A 12,997-nucleotide genomic window follows, 5' to 3' on the forward strand; every position below is an offset into this window, starting at 1 on the left:
CGAGTTTCAGTGTAGGGTGATGAATAATCAACCTCTTTATGAGATTCCATATATACTTCATTGCACCGCCTCTGCAACCAAATAGTTGACTTATTTTGTCTCTTGTTACTTGTAACTTCAGTCAAGTCCTATATGAAGTGGTGCTAACTCAAGTCGAGCCTGACACATTACGGCAGAATGTCTTTAATCAATCCAATCGAGCCATACACTTTGAGGAGCCACGTATTTATTAATTCCAAGTCCTAAATGTTGGAAGGCCACGTATTTACTTTTTCCTCTCTGTGCAGGAAATGCTCGCACTTGAGCGCTAGCTTAATGAGCATGTGCAGATAACTCAAGCGTATGTGAGGTACATTATTGTAGTGGATACAGAGCGAGGTTGTAGTTCAATAATAGTCATTATCTTTGAAGTTCTGGTTTAATTTCAATGTTCTATTCATATCACTTTTATAACAAGTAGTAGCTTTCTTGAATGACGTATATTCCAAGACCCGGTGGTAATGTCCTCACCACGGAACCCCTTATCCCGTTGAAGCTCCCTAAACAGACGTTCTCGATGACGGATTACACTCACTTGTAGTTTGAAATGTGAAGTTTAAAGTACAACTTCCGAAGTGAAAATCAGAACGTATGAGTCAATTGTTTCACTAGATGAATTTCAAAGCCAAGTCATAGAAAATAAAATCTGTATACGTAGAAAACTAAGATGAATTTGTTTCTAAATAATAAATAAAGTTCTAACGTCGACCTAGAAATATATTAGAGACTAGCAAACGTACCCGTGCTTCGCTACGGTATTCTACATTGTATACGGATATCGACGTAAATACTGTGCGTGCAGCAAATGAGATTGTTTTAAAATTGCATGTCTCTTAGCCTTATCCGAGAAATAGCATGGGGAGGTCCACATACGTTGTTTCCAATGTAAAGTGAGGGTTGCGGAGTTGTGATGATAACGCCAGGCTCACTTGCCTACTGCCATTCACAATCGAGTTGGCAAGTTTACATTATAATTGCAGGCCCCAATGCCTACCGCGCTCGCAATCGATTTGGGGAGTTTTAGTTACAATGGCAGACCCATTTCCTACTTTCAGACAGGTTACAGTTGAGGAGTTTTTATTATAATACCAGGCAACTTCCCTACCACCAGTCAAAATTGAGTTGTGCAGTTATCATTGTAATGACAGTCCCTTTTTACTGCTGCTAGCCAGCTTACTGCCAGTCACACAGAATTAGTGAGTTTCCATGAAAATAGCAGACCACTATGCCTAATGCTAGTCAAATTTTAGATTGGAACATTTGTTTATAATGGCGGGCACCCTGGCCTAGAGCCAAACACAATAGAGTAGGGGACTTACGAACAAAACTGCATGATCCCTTGCCTTCTGCAAGACAAATCGAAAAGTGAATTATTCATTAAAATGGTAGGCCCTCCTTACTAATGCCAGTTACACAGGAGTTGGAGAAGGACCCCATTCCTACTGCCAGCAGTCAAAGTCGGTGTAGGGAGTACTGATTACAATAGCAGACACATCCTTTCTCGATCGCTACAAATCGACATCCATGAATATATACAGATGGACATACGAAAGTATATGAATGTTTACAATATTGCAGACCTTCATTTACAGATTAACTGCTGCTAAACGGTACGTCATATCGACAAAGGATTGTACCGTAAGGCGCAGTATTTAGCGATCTAAATGGCTGGTCCTATGATATTTTCTCGCATCTAATCTATTCATGGGTCAGATTGAATCAGAAACGTTGAAATTTGTGTAAGAATATCTTACAATGCATTACTTTTCGGATAATTATGTGACATAGCATTTGGCTCACATATGGGTACTGGGTGGGCCAATGTTCGTGTAGAGTTTGATCATACTATCTTTCCTGTAAGTGATTGAAATGATGCACATGAGAAGAAAAGGTTTAGAAATTAATTTCCATTAAGGCAGGTAGATTTCCATTAAGTTTGGTTGTGTGTATTTTGAGGGAGTGCAAAATCACGGTTTCGATTTCGTATAAACCTCCAATTAGTTCAGGGATTTAGAAACAATATTTGCCCTAAAACCTCCCCAAAGGACAGGTGGATTCTAAATATGAAGTTTGGTGGAAATATATCCAGTAATTTTCAAGTTAGAGAAAGACAAACAGACCAACAAACAAACAAACAAAGAAACAAACAAACTAACTAACTAACTAACTGACACCAAGGAAACCTACCCTTGGACAGATGGATGCTATATATAAAATTTGGTTCAAATATCTTGTTAGTTTTCAAGTTGTAAGAAGTACGCTTTACACGCACCCGCTCTTGTGTTAAGTCCGCTAGGATTTGTACCGAAAAACGGTCCGTTAATGATATCTCCCTTACTAAATCCTGTTATCGAAATGATGCACATGAGAAAAAAAAAGGTTTTGAAATTAATTTTCATTAAGGGAGGTTGATTTCCATTAAGTTCGGTTGTGTATACATTGAGGGAGAGCAAAATCACGGTTTCGGTTTCGTAAAAATCCCCACTCAGTTCAATGATTTAGAAACGATATTTGCGCTAAAAAAACCTACCAAAGGAGAGGTGGATTCTAAATATGATGTTTGGTGGAAATATATATTTAGTAGTTTTCAAGTTATAGAAGGACAGACAAACAGACAAACAGACAAACAGACAAACAAACAAACAGACACGTAAGCTAAAAATGATGCAGACGGTCATTATTACACCTGAAACGGATAACTGTACGGAAATTTCGAAAAAATAATCAATGTACAGACACACGGTCGTTACGACTTTATTTTTTGCGCAAAAACCTACCCAAGGACAGGTGGATTCTAAATATGAAGTTTGGTGGAAATATATCCAGTAGTTTTCAAGTTATAGAAATCAGACAAACAGACACCTGAAACGGATAACTGTACGGAAATTTCGCCAAAATAATCAATGTACAGACACACGGTCGTTACGATTTTATTTATATAGATGACGGATAAGCATGAGCACGTTGAAAAGTGCAGACTTCCACTTCGAGATTCATATCTCCTAAACGGTTTATGATATCAAGAAACGGTTTGCGCCATCAGACGCCTCATTTATTGCTCTACATGTTTGTTTCTAAACCATATCCTCGCATCCCCAATATTAAGGGGGTAAATTGAGTTCAAGTTTTGAATAGGGTGAAATTTGGGTGCATTTTTAACATTTTACATTACATTTTGCCTACTTATGTATCAGCTAGTATCATGAAATTTGGTACACATATGTCCCTTAATCGTGCCAATGTGCGCACCTAACGTGATGATCCTATCATTCTTATAAGTGTGTCAAAAAATGAAATATACTTGTAAAAATCACCAAATTTACGAACAATCCAGAAATACGGCCAAATTTAACGTATAAGGGAGAGAGATACGACAAAATGTCACAGGACCAAAGTTGTAGATCACTCCGAATTGAAGCGACATTGTGCCATCCGTTTTGTGATACGACTTACCGTATAGCCAAAAAATAGCTCAAAAGGAATGTCTGCACAGTCATTAAAATTGCCTCCATATTTCGATATCTTTAGGGATAAAAAGTGAAAAATTTGAACATCTTGGAATTTTCCCGTCGGTTAGGGACCAAAAGCTATAATTTCACCAAATTTAAATTGTCTACCTCGTCTGGCAGGTTGTGCCGCCATCTTGATTTGGGGGGATAGGGGATAAAAATGAGGAAATTCCCGAAAATTTTTAAGCCCACGAAACCTATAGGTTATCGTTTTGGATATACTATACGACTGGGTTCTTATGCTGAGCCCAAAATTTGAGCCCCCCCAGCGTGCACCCTTCAGGGAATTTTGAGAATTTCCGATTTTTCTAGGGATCCTGGGGTCATCAGTTTCCCCCGTACCAAGTTTCAAATTTCTGAGATTTCTGGAAGTCCCTCATTAATTCACGTCTTTTTTCATTTTTAAATATTTATATATACATCGCTCCAGCCCGACTTGCTTTTATATATATAGATGACGGATAAGCATGAGCACGTTGAAAAGTGCAGACTTCCACTTCGAGATTCATATCTCCTAAACGGTTTATGATATTAAGAAACGGTTTGCGCCATCAGACGCGTCATTTATTGCTCTAAATGTTTGTTGCTAAACCATATCCTCGTATGTCCCATATTAAGGGGGTACATTGAGTTCAAATTTTGAATAGGGTGAAATTTGGGTGCATTTTTAACATTTTACATTACATTTTGCCTACTTATGTATAAGCTAGAATCATGAAATTTGGTACACATATGTCCCTTAATCGTGCCAATGTGCGCACCTAACGTGATGATCCTATCATTCTTATAAGTGTGTCAAACAATGAAATATACTTGTAAAAATCACCAAATTTACGAACAATCCAGAAATACGGCCAAATTTAACGTATAAGGGAGAGAGATACGACAAAATGTCACAGGACCAAAGTTGTAGATGACTCCGAATTGAAGCGAAATTGTGCCATCCGTTTTGTGATACGACTTACCGTTTAGCCAAAAAATAGCTCAAAAGGAATGTCTGCACAGTCATTAAAATTGCCTCCATATTTCGATATCTTTAGGGGTAAAAAGTGAAAAATTTGAACATCTTGGAATTTTCCCGTCCGTTAGGGACCAAAAGCTATAATTTCACCACATTTCAATTGTCTACCTCGTCTGGCAGGTTGTGCCGCCATCTTGATTTGGGGGGATAGGGGATAAAAATGAGGAAATTCCCGAAAATTTTTAAGCCCACGAAACCTATAGGTTATCGTTTTGGATATACTATACGACTGTGTTCTTATGCTGAGCCCAAAATTTGAGCCCCCCCAGCGTGCCCCCTTCAGGAAATTTTGAGAATTTCCGATTTTTCTAGGGATCCTGGGGTCATCAGTTTCCCCCGTACCAAGTAAAAATTTCTGACATTTCTGGAAGTGCCTCATTAATTCACCTCTTTTTTCATTTTTAAATATTTATATATACATCGCTCCAGCCCGACTTGCTTTTATATATATAGATGACGGATAAGCATGAGCACGTTGAAAAGTGCAGACTTCCACTTCGAGATTCGTATCTCCTAAACGGTTTATGATATTAAGAAACGGTTTGCGCCATCAGACGCGTCATTTATTGCTCTAAATATTTGTTGCTAAACCATATCCTCGTATGTCCCATATTAAGGGGGTAAATTGAGTTCAAATTTTGAATAGGGTGAAATTTGGGTGCATTTTTAACATTTTACATTACATTTTGCCTACTTATGTATAAGCTAGAATCATGAAATTTGGTACACGTATGTCCCTTAATCGTGCCAATGTGCGCACCTAACGTGATGATCCTATCATTCTTATAAGTGTGTCAAACAATGAAATATACTTGTAAAAATCACCAAATTTACGAACAATCCAGAAATACGACCAAATTTAACGTATAAGGGAGAGAGATACGACAAAATGTCACAGGACCAAAGTTGTAGATCACTCCGATTTGAAGCGACATTGTGCCATTCGTTTTGTGATACGACTTACCGTTTAGCCAAAAAATTGCTCAAAGGAATGTCTGCACAGTCATTAAAATTGCCTCCATATTTCGATATCTTTAGGGGTAAAAAGTGAAAAATTTGAACATCTTGGAATTTTCCCGTCGGTTAGGGACCAAAAGCTATAATTACACCGCATTTCAATTGTCTACCTCGTCTGGCAGGTTGTGCCGCCATCTTGATTTGGGGGGATAGGGGATAAAAATGAGGAAATTCCCGAAAATTTTTAAGCCCACGAAACCTATAGGTTATCGTTTTGGATATACTATACGACTGTGTTCTTATGCTGAGCCCAAAATTTGAGCCCCCCCAGCGTGCCCCCTTCAGGGAATTTTGAGAATTTCCGATTTTTCTAGTGATCCTGGGGTCATCAGTTTCCCCCGTACCAAGTTTCAAATCTCTGAGATTTCTGGAAGTGCCTCATTAATTCACGTCTTTTTTCATTTTTAAATATTTATATATACATCGCTCCAGCCCGACTTGCTTTTATATATATAGATGACGGATAAGCATGAGCACGTTGAAAAGTGCAGACTTCCACTTCGAGATTCGTATCTCCTAAACGGTTTATGATATTAAGAAACGGTTTGCGCCATCAGACGCGTCATTTATTGCTCTAAATGTTTGTTGCTAAACCATATCCTCGTATGTCCCATATTAAGGGGGTAAATTGAGTTCAAATTTTGAATAGGGTGAAATTTGGGTGCATTTTTAACATTTTACATTACATTTTGCCTACTTATGTATAAGCTAGAATCATGAAATTTGGTACACGTATGTCCCTTAATCGTGCCAATGTGCGCACCTAACGTGATGATCCTATCATTCTTATAAGTGTGTCAAACAATGAAATATACTTGTAAAAATCACCAAATTTACGAACAATCCAGAAATACGACCAAATTTAACGTATAAGGGAGAGAGATACGACAAAATGTCACAGGACCAAAGTTGTAGATCACTCCGATTTGAAGCGACATTGTGCCATTCGTTTTGTGATACGACTTACCGTTTAGCCAAAAAATTGCTCAAAGGAATGTCTGCACAGTCATTAAAATTGCCTCCATATTTCGATATCTTTAGGGGTAAAAAGTGAAAAATTTGAACATCTTGGAATTTTCCCGTCGGTTAGGGACCAAAAGCTATAATTACACCGCATTTCAATTGTCTACCTCGTCTGGCAGGTTGTGCCGCCATCTTGATTTGGGGGGATAGGGGATAAAAATGAGGAAATTCCCGAAAATTTTTAAGCCCACGAAACCTATAGGTTATCGTTTTGGATATACTATACGACTGTGTTCTTATGCTGAGCCCAAAATTTGAGCCCCCCCAGCGTGCCCCCTTCAGGGAATTTTGAGAATTTCCGATTTTTCTAGTGATCCTGGGGTCATCAGTTTCCCCCGTACCAAGTTTCAAATCTCTGAGATTTCTGGAAGTGCCTCATTAATTCACGTCTTTTTTCATTTTTAAATATTTATATATACATCGCTCCAGCCCGACTTGCTTTTATATATATAGATGACGGATAAGCATGAGCACGTTGAAAAGTGCAGACTTCCACTTCGAGATTCGTATCTCCTAAACGGTTTATGATATTAAGAAACGGTTTGCGCCATCAGACGCGTCATTTATTGCTCTAAATGTTTGTTGCTAAACCATATCCTCGTATGTCCCATATTAAGGGGGTAAATTGAGTTCAAATTTTGAATAGGGTGAAATTTGGGTGCATTTTTAACATTTTACATTACATTTTGCCTACTTATGTATAAGCTAGAATCATGAAATTTGGTACACGTATGTCCCTTAATCGTGCCAATGTGCGCACCTAACGTGATGATCCTATCATTCTTATAAGTGTGTCAAACAATGAAATATACTTGTAAAAATCACCAAATTTACGAACAATCCAGAAATACGGCCAAATTTAACGTATAAGGGAGAGAGATACGACAAAATGTCACAGGACCAAAGTTGTCGATCACTCCGAATTGAAGCGACATTGTGCCATCCGTTTTGTGATACGACTTACCGTTTAGCCAAAAAATAGCTCAAAGGAATGTCTGCACAGTCATTAAAATTGCCTCCATATTTCGATATCTTTAGGGGTAAAAAGTGAAAAATTTGAACATCTTGGAATTTTCCCGTCGGTTAGGGACCAAAAGCTATAATTTCACCACATTTCAATTGTCTACCTCGTCTGGCAGGTTGTGCCGCCATTTTGATTTGGGGGGATAGGGGATAAAAATGAGGAAATTTCCGAAAATTTTTAAGCCCACGAAACCTATAGGTTATCGTTTTGGATATACTATACGACTGTGTTCTTATGCTGAGCCCAAAATTTGAGCCCCCCCAGCGTGCCCCTTTCAGGGAATTTTGAGAATTTCCGATTTTTCTAGGGATCCTGGGGTCATCAGTTTCCCCCGTACCAAGTTTAAAATTTCTGAGATTTCTGGAAGTGCCTCATTAATTCACGTCTTTTTTCATTTTTAAATATTTATATATACATCGCTCCAGCCCGACTTGCTTTTATATATATAGATGACGGATAAGCATGAGCACGTTGAAAAGTGCAGACTTCCACTTCGAGATTCATATCTCCTAAACGGTTTATGATATTAAGAAACGGTTTGCGCCATCAGACGCGTCATTTATTGCTCTAAATGTTTGTTGCTAAACCATATCCTCGTATGTCCCATATTAAGGGGGTAAATTGAGTTTAAATTTTGAATAGGGTGAAATTTGGGTGCATTTTTAACATTTTACATTACATTTTGCCTACTTATGTATAAGCTAGAATCATGAAATTTGGTACACATATGTCCCTTAATCGTGCCAATGTGCGCACCTAACGTGATGATCCTATCATTCTTATAAGTGTGTCAAACAATGAAATATACTTGTAAAAATCACCAAATTTACGAACAATCCAGAAATACGGCCAAATTTAACGTATAACGGAGAGAGATACGACAAAATGTCACAGGACCAAAGTTGTAGATCACTCCGAATTGAAGCGACATTGTGCCATCCGTTTTGTGATACGACTTACCGTTTAGGCAAAAAATAGCTCAAAGGAATGTCTGCAAAGTCATTAAAATTGCCTCCATATTTCGATATCTTTAGGGGTAAAAAGTGAAAATTTTGAACATCTTGGAATTTTCCCGTCGGTTAGGGACCAAAAGCTATAATTTCACCACATTTCAATTGTCTACCTCGTCTGGCAGGTTGTGCCGCCATCTTGATTTGGGGGGTTAGGGGATAAAAATGAGGAAATTCCCGAAAATTTTTAAGCCCACGAAACTTATAGGTTATCGTTTTGGATATACTATACGACTGGGTTCTTATGCTGAGCCCAAAATTTGAGCCCCCCCAGCGTGCACCCTTCAGGGAATTTTGAGAATTTCCGATTTTTCTAGGGATCCTGGGGTCATCAGTTTCCCCCGTACCAAGTTTCAAATTTCTGAGATTTCTGGAAGTGCCTCATTAATTCACGTCTTTTTTCATTTTTAAATATTTATATATACATCGCTCCAGCCCGACTTGCTTTTATATATATAGATGACGGATAAGCATGAGCACGTTGAAAAGTGCAGACTTCCACTTCGAGATTCATATCTCCTAAACGGTTTATGATATTAAGAAACGGTTTGCGCCATCAGACGCGTCATTTATTGCTCTAAATGTTTGTTGCTAAACCATATCCTCGTATGTCCCATATTAAGGGGGTAAATTGAGTTTAAATTTTGAATAGGGTGAAATTTGGGTGCATTTTTAACATTTTACATTACATTTTGCCTACTTATGTATAAGCTAGAATCATGAAATTTGGTACACGTATGTCCCTTAATCGTGCCAATGTGCGCACCTAACGTGATGATCCTGTCATTCTTATAAGTGTGTCAAAAAATGAAATATACTTGTAAAAATCACCAAATTTACGAACAATCCAGAAATACGGCCAAATTTAACGTATAAGGGAGAGAGATACGACAAAATGTCACAGGACCAAAGTTGTAGATGACTCCGAATTGAAGCGACATTGTGCCATCCGTTTTGTGATACGACTTACCGTTTAGCCAAAAAATAGCTCAAAAGGAATGTCTGCACAGTCATTAAAATTGCCTCCATATTTCGATATCTTTAGGGATAAAAAGTGAAAAATTTGAACATCTTGGAATTTTCCCGTCGATTAGGGACCAAAAGCTATAATTTCACCAAATTTCAATTGTCTACCTCGTCTGGCAGGTTGTGCCGCCATCTTGATTTGGGGGGATAGGGGATAAAAATGAGGAAATTCCCGAAAATTTTTAAGCCCACGAAACCTATAGGTTATCGTTTTGGATATACTATACGACTGGGTTCTTATGCTGAGCCCAAAATTTGAGCCCCCCCAGCGTGCCCCCTTCAGGGAATTTTGAGAATTTCCGATTTTTCTAGGGATCCTGGGGTCATCAGTTTCCCCCGTACCAAGTTTCAAATTTCTGAGATTTCTGGAAGTGCCTCATTAATTCACGTCTTTTTTCATTTTTAAATATTTATATATACATCGCTCCAGCCCGACTTGCTTTTATATATATAGATGACGGATAAGCATGAGCACGTTGAAAAGTGCAGACTTCCACTTCGAGATTCATATCTCCTAAACGGTTTATGATATTAAGAAACGGTTTGCGCCATCAGACGCGTCATTTATTGCTCTAAATGTTTGTTGCTAAACCATATCCTCGTATGTCCCATTAAGGGGGTAAATTGAGTTCAAATTTTGAATAGGGTGAAATTTGGGTGCATTTTTAACATTTTACATTACATTTTGCCTACTTATGTATAAGCTAGAATCATGAAATTTGGTACACATATGTCCCTTAATCGTGCCAATGTGCGCACCTAACGTGATGATCCTATCATTCTTATAAGTGTGTCAAACAATGAAATATACTTGTAAAAATCACCAAATTTACGAACAATCCAGAAATACGGCCAAATTTAACGTATAAGGGAGAGAGATACGACAAAATGTCACAGGACCAAAGTTGTCGATCACTCCGAATTGAAGCGAAATTGTGCCATCCGTTTTGTGATACGACTTACCGTTTAGCCAAAAAATAGCTCAAAAGGAATGTCTGCACAGTCATTAAAATTGCCTCCATATTTCGATATCTTTAGGGGTAAAAAGTGAAAAATTTGAACATCTTGGAATTTTCCCGTCGGTTAGGGACCAAAAGCTATAATTTCACCACATTTCAATTGTCTACCTCGTCTGGCAGGTTGTGCCGCCATCTTGATTTGGGGGGATAGGGGATAAAAATGAGGAAATTCCCGAAAATTTTTAAGCCCACGAAACCTATAGGTTATCGTTTTGGATATACTATACGACTGTGTTCTTATGCTGAGCCCAAAATTTGAGCCCCCCCAGCGTGCCCCCTTCAGGAAATTTTGAGAATTTCCGATTTTTCTAGGCATCCTGGGGTCATCAGTTTCCCCCGTACCAAGTTTCAAATTTCTGAGATTTCTGGAAGTGCCTCATTAATTCACGTCTTTTTTCATTTTTAAATATTTATATATACATCGCTCCAGCCCGACTTGCTTTTATATATATAGATTACTTTTTGCGCGAAAAGTTATTAACTGAGAATTTGTAGGTTGAATGAGTGTTTACAAGTCCCTACACTTAGAATTTATGTTCACACTCGATCATTGCCTCTGAAGATAGAAGTTCACTCACGATCAATGGAAATAAGTATTTATTCTGAATTAGGAAACGCGAAGTAAATTGTCAAACATTTCTAGAAATTACTTGCGTAGGACGAAAAATAACTATAACGTAGAAAATAACTCCTTTAACGAGGAGTTGATATAAGTGTTCACTCGCAACTTGAGGTCGCCGATAGTTTAAGTACTACTTCAACGTGGAAAATAACCAAGTCCATTAACACGAAGAGTTCATGCAGAATTAATATGAAGGAGAAAATATCGGTATATTAAACTGCCATTACCGAGCTCGATAGCTGCAGTCGCTTAAGTGCGGCCATTATCCAGTATTCGGGAGATAGTAGGTTCGAACCCCACTGTCGGCAGCCCTGAAGATGGTTTTCCGTCGTTTCCCATTTCCACACCAGGCAAATGCTGGGGCTGTACCTTAATAAAGGCCACGGCCGCTTCCTTCCCACTCCTAGACCTTCCCTGTCCCATCGTCGCCATAAGACCTATCTGTGTCGGTGCGACGTAAAGCAACTAGCAAAAAAAAATGCCATTGCTGAAATTGGTTTACTATTAAGACATTATTTCGTAAATACAGTAAATTTATACTGCATTTTTATGGAAGTTGTTAAATAGGTTCTGTTACAAGTGCCTCCTACTCTACCATCCACCATATGAAAGCCGTGAAAGTAACCAGACAGTATTTGACTCGAAAAGAAGACTGCAGCACTAACAGAATAACGGAATAACAGAGCAGGATATAAGCCATAGGCTTCTGTGCTTTATATATGAAATAAACCGAATCATGATGAAACGATTTATTCCGACCAATCTGCCGCCTGACCCTACACCAATGAAAATAACTGTATTCATTTACAACTAAATCGCACTTACGTTATACATATTTTCATATACTGAAACTGAAATTTTTTGCCTTTCCTGAAGAGCAAAATGTACTTTTATGTTCCATGTAATGCGTATTCGATTAATTAATACACAATTCACCTCATTTTTTGCTCAAAAATTCGGAGCACCCATCCAAGGAAAAGTTTTATTTCAAACTGGGCATCGTTACTGTTTCTTAATGGACCTAGAGTAAATGTGGTTATCAGTTCTATTTTCATAGTACTCAAACAATTATCCAGACCTCTCCAACGGCGACTGTTGTTCATAAACTACTGGTATCCGTCGCGAGGCATGATTTAGACACGAACTTTTCACGTCACTGCAGTTCAGATTACGCTTTGATGCAGCTCTGACTGGGCTTTTCATACGAAACATGAGGCGGTTTGTTCGTGACCAATCGGATGGGAAGGGACGGACGAATAATCGAATTGACCTGAAATCAGTATCGTCCACGTATCTAACTGGAACAGTCCGAATCAATGGCTAAGTTTTCAGCGTCTTGGGCTTCGTTTATAAGGGCCTTGGTTTCAATTCCTGGCAGGATCGACTGATATTAATCTTAAAGGCGTAATTCCTATGACTCAGGAACTGAATGCTTGTACTATCCCCAACGTGCCTAAATTCACATTACTCTCCATCACGCTAACAAGTGGTTTCCTATACATGACGGATGCCACCCACACTCGTTAAAGAGTTTGGCTCATGCTGCACCAGGCAAACAATAGCCGCATGAAATGAATTTAAAATTGGCACGATTTTATATCTCCAATATTAACGTGTGACTAATTACTTCTGGTTTTGCAATGTTCATTTCCCTACGAAGTGTTCATTTATTTTCTGGTATTCTATA

Source organism: Anabrus simplex, chromosome 1 (assembly GCF_040414725.1).
Source record: "Anabrus simplex isolate iqAnaSimp1 chromosome 1, ASM4041472v1, whole genome shotgun sequence".
NCBI classification, from domain to species: Eukaryota; Metazoa; Arthropoda; class Insecta; order Orthoptera; family Tettigoniidae; genus Anabrus; species Anabrus simplex.